Below are 12,822 nucleotides of genomic sequence, written 5' to 3'. Positions count from 1 at the left end.
TCCCCAGTCTCGGCCTTTTTGACAGGCAGCAAAGGTGTGTTCCATGGGGATTTGCAAGGAACTAGAATCCTGTCTCCTCAAATGCGGTTAATGTGTTTTCTGATCCCTTCCTTTGCCTCCCGGGGAAGAGGATACTGCCGAACGCGAACAGCCATAGCTGTCGCCTTTAGTTGTACCACCACTGGAGGTTGTTTCTTGGCCAAACCAGGGGGCTTCCCTTCTGCCCAGACCTGGGGAAACTGGTCCTGTAGGATTTGGAGAAGGCCCCCCCCCTTTGTCTCCTCTGGTTTTGAGACTGGCTCGTAAAGGAGATATTCATCTACTGCTGCCATAAGCACCTGAACAGTGGGTTGTCTCAAGGTTACAGTCATGTCTCCTTCCGAGAACTGAATGCCAGCTCTTAACTTGTGGAGGAGATCTCTTCCCATCAAGTTATATGCGGCATTAGGGAGGACCAAAAATCGATGCTTTAACTATTCCCGAGGCCAAATTCAAAGTCCTTTCTGTTGTCCATTTATGTCTCTCTGTGCCATTTGCTCCTTGTACCCAAACTTCCTCTCCAGATAGTTTTCCCATAGGTTTAAGTAATGATGAAAATTGGGCTCCTGTGTCTACCAAAAATCAACTGATTTCCCCTCCACTTCAATTTCTACCCAAGGTTCGGGGAGGGGCTCCGAACCATGGCCCCTTCAGTCCCTGGTGGCAAGCACTGCTGTCTTCCTTTTGGGGCACTCCCTGGCCCAATGTCCTTTTTCCCTACAAAAGGCGCACTGATCTGAACCTAAATCTTCCCGCCTGTCTTCTCTGTGCTTAGGCTTTTCCTTCCATTTATTATCCCCTAGCCGTCTCCTCCCTGCCTCATGCAATGCCAAAACCTTAACCAGTTTTTTTGTCTGTTTTTCATCCTCTTGTGCATCCCTATTGTTAAACACCTTTTCTGCTATTCCCACTAATTCACTCAGGTTCTTCCCCTCGAATCCTTCGATTCTCTGAAGTTTTCTCCTTATATCTGGGGCTGACTGACTGACAAACGCAAGATTCACTGCCTTCTGATTCTCGGGTGCCTCAGGGTTGATCAGGCTATACATTTTGTAGGCTTCAATTAGCCTTTTTAGGAAAGCTCCTGGCGACTCATAAGAAACGTAAGCTCTCCTTACCTTCAGTTCATCTAGTCCCAGGTTACTAATTCTGGTTTAGTCCAAATGCAGCCCTTACATCTGTGAATTTTTACACATTTCAGTTCCCAGGATTTTAACATATCAAAGACCTGTATTTGTCCTGAAAGGCTCCCATTTAACTTTCCTTTAGGGCGGAATTCATCTTACAAGAGAATTTAAACAATTACAAATGACAAAAAAACTCAGAATAGATACGGTTAAATATCAAGTGATGACCCTTATCAAAACATTGAAATTTTAGGAAATGTATAGAACCTCTGGAGTAGTTACAGCATTTATCCAAATGTAACCCAAGGTTTATCATTGATTTGGCAGTACTCCCTGTGTAACTTAGCATATCGAGGAAGCCTTATGAGCCAAAGAGAACTCATTTACAACTCTGGGCAGGCAAAGAGAAAACCATTTACATTTCAATTGACCGAAGAAAACTTTGCCCTTTTAAACAGAGAGAAAACCAGCTTTTCTATACCAGTGTCCTTCCCTTTTATTTTTAAGGGTGCAGTCTTAAGATATGAGTTTTCTGGGTTTCCCTCCCATCCTGAATGATGTGGTAGACAAAGGGAGGGGGATCTTTCAGATGCTGCCCTGCTCGCGTCCCTCACGGGAACTTAGGAGCGTCTTAGCTAAGGTCTGTCCGTATAAACCCCGGACCAGGCTACTCTGTGGAGTAGATGACCGTTATACCATACGACGCCCCGCGAGACTTAGGGTGCAGCCCACTCAGACTCCGTAGCCGAAGCGGTGGAGCCATACAGACACATCCACACAGTCAGGAACTCTTCAGATTCAAACAGGTTGGACACCACCCCCTTTGGGTATCCCTGGCTAATGGGAGACAATCAGTCTCCCCTTCCATTCTTCATGAATGGATCTAGCTCTGACAGTGGCCTCAGGGCTGTTTTTCTCTCTTATTCAAACAGGATGAGGCATCAGGTCTTTTCTCTTTTACATATCTCCTACTTTTTACAAACAGAGTTGCTTTTCTCATTCCCATCAGTCTTAATTACACTTAGCAGAATTTTGCATTCTTAGAAATACCTTAACCTCTACTGAAGATTAAATATAAACCAACTGTGAGCTGTTACAACAGCAGTTAAGCACAAAACATGTTTACCAACAGATTTCAAAAGCACCAACCCAGTTGCAGCAACCAGCGCCCTAGCACTTCATCCCATTTGTCATCCAAGCAAAGCTTCAAAGCTTCAGGTTACCAAAGACTCCGAAAGCTACTTTAACAATTACCCGTTAAAACCCTGAGACAGACAATTAACCATCAGCCCAGCCATCCCTCCGCCCACAGACCTCATGTTCCACCTGGGCCCATTCCACTTCAGACGCCATGCTTTCCCAGCCAGCAAGTGGGAGGGGCTAGGCAGTCTACATCGGGCCAGAGAAAGCAAGGAACGTCCCCGAAACAAAATTTGTTTCGGCAGCTGCTTGGGAACATTCCTTAAAGTCTCTGTTTTGAGTTAGACTAACCCCACCTGGTTCCAGTTATAGCCCTAAACACACGAAATGAATGAGGGAGAAGCCCCACATCTATTATGAGGAACGGAGAGATGAAAGTCAGAGTCCCCTTACTCTCTGCTTGCCCCATTCCTTCAATCATAGCAAACAACACAACAGACAACAAAAAGACAAGACAAAGACAACCGCAAACCCAGAGGCCCTCATCCAGAGCCTGCAGCGGATGGGGGTTTTCCCGGCCCCTACAGGGGTTACCCGGCCCCCATAGAGATGCTTGCCGGGATGAGCCACAGATGCTTGCCAAGATGAGCCACAGACCAGAACCAGACACAGCGGCCCTCACCCACTGGTGGGGGCTACCCGGCCCCCTACAGATGGGGGGTACCCGGCCCCCTACAGACCCAGATGACCGCCTAGGGGTGACTCGAACCCCCAGAGACAGCCCAGGGGGACTCGAACCCCCCAACCGCCCAGGGGGACTCGAACCCCCCGGTTGCTCAGGGGGACTCAAACCCCCCAACCGCCCAGGGGGACTCGAACCCCCCAGTCGCTCAGGGGGACTCAAACCCCCAGACCATCTAGGGGGACTCGAACCCCTCGACCGCCCAGGGGGACTCGAAACTCCCGTCGATCTACCAGCAGAGTGATGGGGCGTCCCTGCATCCTCTCCAGCCCGGGGGAGCATGGCCACGTCCAGCTTCTCCCCGGTGGGCTATACCCTGGAGCTCCGCAACCAGACAGACAGACAAAATCCCAATACATCCAGAGGCCTATGCTGGAGCTCCGCGACCAGACAGACAGACAAAATCCCAATACCTCCAGAGGCCTATCCTGGAGCTCCGCGACCAGACAGACAGACAAAATCCTAATACCTCCAGAGGCCTTTTGAAATTCCGATGCCAGCTCAGTTCTCGTCTTTTGATCCCGGACGAGCCCCCAATGTAAGGGTCTGTGATCAAAGGAACGAGACTGATGCAAAGCGAAAGTCAAGCAAAGCTTTATTTCGCGCCAAGCATGGAAAATCGAACCAACTGGTAAGGACTGTCTCTTACGAAGAAATGACGATGATGACCTCGACAGGGCCGCTCCGGACAAAGCCGCTCTGGACGAGGCTGCTCCCTGACGAGGCCGCTTCCCCGATGAGGCCGCTCCCCAGACGAGGCCACTCTGGACTAGGCCTCTCTCCAGACGAGGCCACTCTGGACGAGGCCACTCCCTGGACGAGGCTGCTCCCGACGATGAAGAGGCAATGATGTCTACGAGGACGACAGCCCCGATGACGCAGACTCTGCTCCCCATGACGCTGCTCCCTGTGAGGCTGCTCTGGACGAGACTGCTCCAGACGAGGCTGCTTCCCAGACGAGGCCACTCACCCAAGAGGGAGGCTGCTCTGGCAAGGCCACTCCCCCGAGAGGGAGGCTGCTCTGGCAAGGCCACTCCCCCGAGAGGGAGGCTGCTCTGGCAAGCCCACTGCCCCAGAGAGGAGGCTGCTCTGGCAAGGCCACTCCCCCTAGGACGCCGCTCTGGATGAGGCTGCTCTGGATGTGGCTGCTCTCCGATGACTCTTCCTGCTGACAGCTCTTACTGCTCTGGCGAGACTGAGCCCCCTAGCCTCACAAACCAGCTTTTTTATAGAGGCACTTTTAGCCGGGCTATACACAGGTAGCCAATGAGATTGCAATACACAGAGAAAACTACACAGTCATGCTATATCTGCCACACATAAAAAAAAAAAACCGCTAGGTTACACACGGGCGGCCAATTGAATTTCAACTTACCCTAGTAGATATATGTGTGCCCCTGTTATTGGATGTCTTCACCTGGCCTGACCCGCCCTTGTATCTAGGCTTTCAAGGAAGTTCCTTTTTGGGAGGAGCAGGGTCAATCTAAGTTCACTGCAACAATATGGGTCCCTCTGCTTAAGTAAGCCCTTACACAGACTGGACCCTAGACCCTAATCTGAATCCTCACATTCATTTCCAGGCGTCTCTCCTCAGAGCTCTTTTCCAATACCAGCCTATGGGGGTTGCCTGAGGCAACAGGTCAAACTCTATTTGTCTCCACATGGGAAAAGCGCTCTATGGAGCTGAGAAAACACTCCGTTTAGGAGAATAATTCAGGGCCTCAGAGCCACAGCCACATTCCAAGGTCTCCATGGACCCAGTCACACATTATGACGCATCCAATGGAGAGTCCATTTCAACGCAGCCTCTGAGTAGCTCTGCCAGAACCTGCAGAAAGAACATGCCTTGATGCAAGGAGAAAATGGGAATGCGAGCTGAGTTGCCCAAGCACCCATCGTTAGAAGACTGTTCTCGAGTTTTTCTGTATGGGGTGTCATGGAGTCATCCAAAAGGAATCGAATGCCCAGCAGAAGGAATCCTTGCAGATGGGAGTATATCACAAATCCCAGTGTGGGCAAACGTCCATGGCAACATGAGGCACCCCTCTTCATGAAGGGCCCAATATGGACACAAACTCCAACCTGAGCCAACTTCGGATCCACGCCCTGACGACCGATGCAGGAAATCTTGATTAGGCCTCTGCAGAGAGGGCCTGTCGAGCCCCTGCCCCATAAACTTACCCTAGCCTGTGTTCTCAGTATTCCGTCCTCACACTCCTGGCCCACAGCCCTGCGGATTGGGAATTCCGGAGCAACAACGCAGCACTCGGTCTGCCCACCAGGAGAAAAACATTTCTCTCTGGGGCTGCCCAGAGACCCCAAGTGAGGATCAACCTACACGGCACTCGACAGCACTCCAATTATATAGGCTGCCCTGGTCACTAATGCTCTCTCTGACACAGCCTGAGCCCAGACATCCAGACCAACACCCAGACTCCTGACCACACAGCCAGCACCATGGACCCGCCATGGCATTAGGCCATCATCTCTCACAAACTGCATTTTCAGACTACAGACCCTTGACCTTATCTCCAATCACTGCACAGGGGTGGACCTGATGCTGAAATTAGAGCTCGTTCTTCACCATGGCAGGAAAATTTGTTGGCATGCAGTCCAACCTTCAGGGTAAGAGAAACCAGGATGGGACATGAGGCCATGCCCATGCTAGAGGGCGGCCTTGGGAACAAACACGAATTGTGACCCTCAATAAGAGCCCCGAGCTCAAGTGAGGTTTCTCAATGGCTTCCCCAACGGGCCGCATATAGGGCTTCCTATCCCCTAGGTCCCCATTCCGACACTGGGGACGTGTTTTCTATACCCCTATACCAAGGACTTTGCTCTGGACTCCCTCTTTTGGAGGGACACCTGAGGTAAAAAACAGGACTCTCCCATGGCACAGAATGACAACCAACTCTTGGGAGATGGGACAAATCCCACACAGCCAATACCTTTTCCCTGCCATGGCAGTAGGCCATCATCTCTTCCCAACCTGGATTTTCAGGCTTCAGAACCAGGACCTTATCTCCAGTCACTGCACAGGAGTGGATCTGACGCACGTATGCGAAGTCCGTGCCCATGGCAGGATACCATGCTGTTGCCATGCTGTCCAACGTTTAGGTTAGGAGAAACCAGCATGGGCCATGAGGCACACCCACACTGGAAGGCCTCCTTGGGCACAAACACACATTGTGACCCTCACGTGAGCCCCGAGCTCAAGTGAGCCTTCTCAGGGGCTGCATCCAGAGGCCGCCTATGGGGATTGCCATGCCCCGAGGCCACCAAACAAACCAGGGGATGCCTTTTCCATTCCCCTGTTCAGGACTCCACTCTACATCCCTCTTTGGGAGGGACACTGGAGGCAGAAAACAGGACTCCTCCCATCGCACAGAATGACCACCAACTCTGGGGAGCCGGGCACAATCCCCAGAGAGGGAGACTCCTCCAAGGCCCAAGGGGCCACCCCTCCAATCCTCGGTCATGCTTGACACCAAATCCAGAGACACAAGCCTGAGCAGCCGTCTCACTGCCGCCCTGCCTTGCTATTCCGAGGAGCTCCCTCGATGGCCTGTACATTGGGCCTGCCATACCCCCGGCCACGAACCCAAGCCGAGTGTGTGTGTTCAGCTTCTGGCCACACAGCCCTGGTCCCTAGGCCGGGGCCCCTTGGAGACACACCGCAGGACTGTGCCTGCCCACTCCCTGCAAACTGTGCCCCTACCATTGCCCAACACCCTCTGGATCAGGAGAAATCTGCAACGTCCACGAGGCCAGCCCAATAGTGGAGGCCGACCTGGGCAAACACGTGCGATCTGAAACAAACTGAGCAACGACCTCCACTCAGACGTGCAGATGGATGTGCCCGGACACAGAACACAGGGCCCTACGCCCTTGGGAACCTGTGCTTTGGTTTCCAGGTGCCTATCCTCCGAGGCATGTTCTCCAATACAAGCATAGCCGTGTCCTGAAGCATCACTCAGAACATCTCCTGTGTACACATGGGAAACTAGATCTTGGGAGCTGAGTTCAAGCATCCGGAAGGGGAATCCCTCAGGGACCTTGAGCCACTGCCACACTCCAACGTCTCCATGGACACAAACCCTCCTTAGGACCCATCTTCAGGAGAGGCCACTGCAACTCCCACTCAGTGGTTGCTTCTCCAGAGTCAGCAGAACGAACGTGCCTTGTCGTAGGAGCCAATGGGAATGCGAGGTGGGGTGCCCAGGCACCCATTCTTGGAACGAGGATCTCCAGTCCTTCCGTCTGGGGTGTCATGGAGCCATGCGAAAGGAATCGAATGCCCAGCAGAAGGATGCCTCGTGGTTGGTTGCTTCTGACCACTCCCGGCGCGGGCAAATCTCCATGGCCGCAGGTGGCACCTCTTTTCCTGAAGGGCCCAACATGGATAGGAACGGCCACCTGGGCCCACGTCGGATCCTCGCGCTGACTTCAGAGGCAGGGGGTCTCAATCCAGCTCCTGCAGAGAGGGCCTCCCTTGCACTCGCCCCATAACCTTAGCCTAGCTTGTGTTCTCAGACGTCCGACCTCACACCCCTGGCCCACAAGCCCTGCAGATCGGAAATTCGGGAGCCGCAAGGCAGCCCTCGACCTGCCCACCGGAGGAAAAACGTTGCTCTCTGGGGCTGCCCAGAGACCCCCAATGAGGATCAACCTCCAGGCCCCTCGACGGCACTCCAATTATACAGGCTCCCTGGGCACTAAGGCTCTTTCTGGCACAGCCCGAGCCCAGACATCCAGAACAACACCCAGACAGCTGGCCGCACAGCCTACACCTGGGCCCCGCCATGGCATTAGGCCACCATGTCTTCAAAACTTGGATTTGTAGGCTTCAGTTCCAAGACCTTCTCTCCAATCCCCGCGCAGGAGTGGATCTGATGCAGAAATTAGAACTCCTCCTTCCCCATGGCAGGAAGCCATGCTGTTGCCATGCTGTGCAACCTTTAGGATAGGAGAAACCAGCATGGGCCGTAGGCCACGCCCATACGGAGGGCGGCCTTGGGCACAAACGCACATTGTGACCCTCAGCGTGAGCCCTGTGCTCAAGTGAGGTTTCTCAGTGGCTGCACCAAGAGGCCGCCTATGGTGATTGCCATGCCCCAAGGTCCCCAAACCGAACCAGGGCTCAGCTTTTCCATTCCCCTCTACCCAGGCCTCTACTCTGTAATCCCTCCTTTGGATGGACCCCTGAAGCAGAAAACAGGACTCCTCCCATCGTCCAAAATGATGACCCACTCTGGGGAGCCAGGCCAAATCCGAGGAGAGGGAGACTCGTCCAAGCCCCATGAGGCCACCCCTCCATTCCACGGTCATGCTTGACCCAAAATTCAGAGACACAAGCCTGAGCAGCCGTCTCACACACGTCCTTCGCTCCGATTCCGAGGAGCTCCCTTCATGGTCTGTAGATGGGGCCTGCCATACCCTCGGCCGCTAACCCAAGCCGAGTTTGTGTGTTCAGTTTCCGTCCTCCCAGCCCTGGCCCCAAGGCTGGGGACCCTGGAGACCCAGCACAGGGCTGCCTGCCCACTCCATGGAAACTGTGCCACTACCATGGCCCACAAGCCTATCGATCAGGACACCTCTCCAAGGTCCACGAGGCCATCCCAATAGTGGAGGCCGCCCAGGACAAACAGGGACGATCTGACACAAGCTGAGTAATGACATCCACTCGGATAGGCAGACGGATATCCCCAGACACAGAAGACAGGCCCCTACGCCCTATGAGAAGTCTTTTCTTGGGTATCCAGGCTTCTATCCTCAGAGGCCTGTTCTCCAATACAAGCATAAGGCGGTTTCCTGAGGCACCACTCAGAACACCTCTCGTCTCCACCTGGGCAACTCGCTCCTTGGCGCTGTGTCACCTCCAGCTAGGAGAATCCTTCAGAGTCCCCGACGCACCGCCAAATCATAAAGTCTCCATGGACACAAGCCCTCCTTATGACCCGTCTCCCAGAGAGTCCATTTCCACTCCAACTCCCTGAGAGCTGCTCCAGAGACAGCAGGACAAACGTGCCTTGTCCTAGGAGATAATGGGAAGGCGAGGTGGGGTGCCCAGGCGCCCATTCTTGGAACGAGGATCTCCAGTCCTTCCGTCTGAGGCGTCATGGAGCCATGCAAAAGGAATCGAATGCCCAGCAGAAGGATGCCTCGTGGTTGGTTGCTTCTTGCAACTCCTAGCGCGGGCAAATCTCCATGGCCGCAGGTGGCACCTCTCTTCCTGAAGGGCCCAACATGGATACAAACGGCCACCTGGGCCAACGTCGGATCCTCGCGCTGACTTCAGATGCAGGGGATCTTGATTCGGCCTCTGCAGTGTCGGCCTGCCGTGCCCTCGACCCATAACCTCACCCTAGCTTGTGCTCTCAGACTTCCGACCTCATACCCCTGGCCCACAAGCCCTCCAGACTGGCAATTCCGGAGCCACAACGCAGCACTCGGCCTGCGCACCAGGAGAAAAACGTCGCCCTCTGGGGCTGCCCGGACCCCCAACAAGAGGATCAACCTACAGGCCGCTCGACAGCACTCCAATTATACAGGATGCCCTGGGAACTAATGCTCTCTCTGACACGGCCTGAGCTCACGCATCCAGACAACAGCCAGACAGCTGGCCGCACGGCCAACACCTTTTCCCTGCCATGGCAGTAGGCCATCATCTCTTCCCAACCTGGATTTTCAGGCTTCAGAACCAGGACCTTATCTCCAGTCACTGCACAGGAGTGGATCTGACGCACGTATGCGAAGTCCGTGCCCATGGCAGGATACCATGCTGTTGCCATGCTGTCCAACGTTTAGGTTAGGAGAAACCAGCATGGGCCATGAGGCACACCCACACTGGAGGGCCTCCTTGGGCACAAACACACATTGTGACCCTCACGTGAGCCCCGAGCTCAAGTGAGCCTTCTCAGGGGCTGCATCCAGAGGCCGCCTATGGGGATTGGCATGCCCCGAGGCCACCAAACAAACCAGGGGATGCGTTTTCCATTCCCCTGTTCAGGACTCCACTCTACATCCCTCTTTGGGAGGGACACTGGAGGCAGAAAACAGGACTCCTCCCATCGCACAGAATGACCACCAACTCTGGGGAGCCAGGCACAATCCCCAGAGAGGGAGACTCCTCCAAGGCCCAAGGGGCCACCCCTCCAATCCACGGTCATGCTTGACACCAAATCCAGAGACACAAGCCTGAGCAGCCGTCTCACTCCCGCCCTGCCTTGCTATTCCGAGGAGCTCCCTCGATGGCCTGTACATTGGGCCTGCCATACCCCCGGCCACGAACCCAAGCCGAGTGTGTGTGTTCAGCTTCTGGCCACACAGCCCTGGTCCCTAGGCCGGGGCCCCTTGGAGACACACCGCAGGACTGTGCCTGCCCACTCCCTGCAAACTGTGCCCCTACCATTGCCCAACACCCTCTGGATCAGGAGAAATCTGCAACGTCCACGAGGCCAGCCCAATAGTGGAGGCCGACCTGGGCAAACACGTGCGATCTGAAACAAACTGAGCAACGACCTCCACTCAGACGTGCAGATGGATGTGCCCGGACACAGAACACAGGGCCCTACGCCCTTGGGAACCTGTGCTTTGGTTTCCAGGTGCCTATCCTCCGAGGCATGTTCTCCAATACAAGCATAGCCGTGTCCTGAAGCATCACTCAGAACATCTCCTGTGTACACATGGGAAACTAGATCTTGGGAGCTGAGTTCAAGCATCCGGAAGGGGAATCCCTCAGGGACCTTGAGCCACTGCCACACTCCAACGTCTCCATGGACACAAACCCTCCTTAGGACCCATCTTCAGGAGAGGCCACTGCAACTCCCACTCAGTGGTTGCTTCTCCAGAGTCAGCAGAACGAACGTGCCTTGTCGTAGGAGCCAATGGGAATGCGAGGTGGGGTGCCCAGGCACCCATTCTTGGAACGAGGATCTCCAGTCCTTCCGTCTGGGGTGTCATGGAGCCATGCGAAAGGAATCGAATGCCCAGCAGAAGGATGCCTCGTGGTTGGTTGCTTCTGACCACTCCCGGCGCGGGCAAATCTCCATGGCCGCAGGTGGCACCTCTTTTCCTGAAGGGCCCAACATGGATAGGAACGGCCACCTGGGCCCACGTCGGATCCTCGCGCTGACTTCAGAGGCAGGGGGTCTCAATCCAGCTCCTGCAGAGAGGGCCTCCCTTGCACTCGCCCCATAACCTTAGCCTAGCTTGTGTTCTCAGACGTCCGACCTCACACCCCTGGCCCACAAGCCCTGCAGATCGGAAATTCGGGAGCCGCAAGGCAGCCCTCGACCTGCCCACCGGAGGAAAAACGTTGCTCTCTGGGGCTGCCCAGAGACCCCCAATGAGGATCAACCTCCAGGCCCCTCGACGGCACTCCAATTATACAGGCTCCCTGGGCACTAAGGCTCTTTCTGGCACAGCCCGAGCCCAGACATCCAGAACAACACCCAGACAGCTGGCCGCACAGCCTACACCTGGGCCCCGCCATGGCATTAGGCCACCATGTCTTCAAAACTTGGATTTGTAGGCTTCAGTTCCAAGACCTTCTCTCCAATCCCCGCGCAGGAGTGGATCTGATGCAGAAATTAGAACTCCTCCTTCCCCATGGCAGGAAGCCATGCTGTTGCCATGCTGTGCAACCTTTAGGATAGGAGAAACCAGCATGGGCCGTAGGCCACGCCCATACGGAGGGCGGCCTTGGGCACAAACGCACATTGTGACCCTCAGCGTGAGCCCTGTGCTCAAGTGAGGTTTCTCAGTGGCTGCACCAAGAGGCCGCCTATGGTGATTGCCATGCCCCAAGGTCCCCAAACCGAACCAGGGCTCAGCTTTTCCATTCCCCTCTACCCAGGCCTCTACTCTGTAATCCCTCCTTTGGATGGACCCCTGAAGCAGAAAACAGGACTCCTCCCATCGTCCAAAATGATGACCCACTCTGGGGAGCCAGGCCAAATCCGAGGAGAGGGAGACTCGTCCAAGCCCCATGAGGCCACCCCTCCATTCCACGGTCATGCTTGACCCAAAATTCAGAGACACAAGCCTGAGCAGCCGTCTCACACACGTCCTTCGCTCCGATTCCGAGGAGCTCCCTTCATGGTCTGTAGATGGGGCCTGCCATACCCTCGGCCGCTAACCCAAGCCGAGTTTGTGTGTTCAGTTTCCGTCCTCCCAGCCCTGGCCCCAAGGCTGGGGACCCTGGAGACCCAGCACAGGGCTGCCTGCCCACTCCATGGAAACTGTGCCACTACCATGGCCCACAAGCCTATCGATCAGGACACCTCTCCAAGGTCCACGAGGCCATCCCAATAGTGGAGGCCGCCCAGGACAAACAGGGACGATCTGACACAAGCTGAGTAATGACATCCACTCGGATAGGCAGACGGATATCCCCAGACACAGAAGACAGGCCCCTACGCCCTATGAGAAGTCTTTTCTTGGGTATCCAGGCTTCTATCCTCAGAGGCCTGTTCTCCAATACAAGCATAAGGCGGTTTCCTGAGGCACCACTCAGAACACCTCTCGTCTCCACCTGGGAAACTCGCTCCTTGGCGCTGTGTCACCTCCAGCTAGGAGAATCCTTCAGAGTCCCCGACGCACCGCCAAATCATAAAGTCTCCATGGACACAAGCCCTCCTTATGACCCGTCTCCCAGAGAGTCCATTTCCACTCCAACTCCCTGAGAGCTGCTCCAGAGACAGCAGGACAAACGTGCCTTGTCCTAGGAGATAATGGGAAGGCGAGGTGGGGTGCCCAGGCGCCCATTCTTGG

Source organism: Martes martes (assembly GCF_963455335.1).
Source record: "Martes martes genome assembly, chromosome: Y".
NCBI classification, from domain to species: Eukaryota; Metazoa; Chordata; class Mammalia; order Carnivora; family Mustelidae; genus Martes; species Martes martes.
This window is presented reverse-complemented; position numbering follows the sequence as displayed.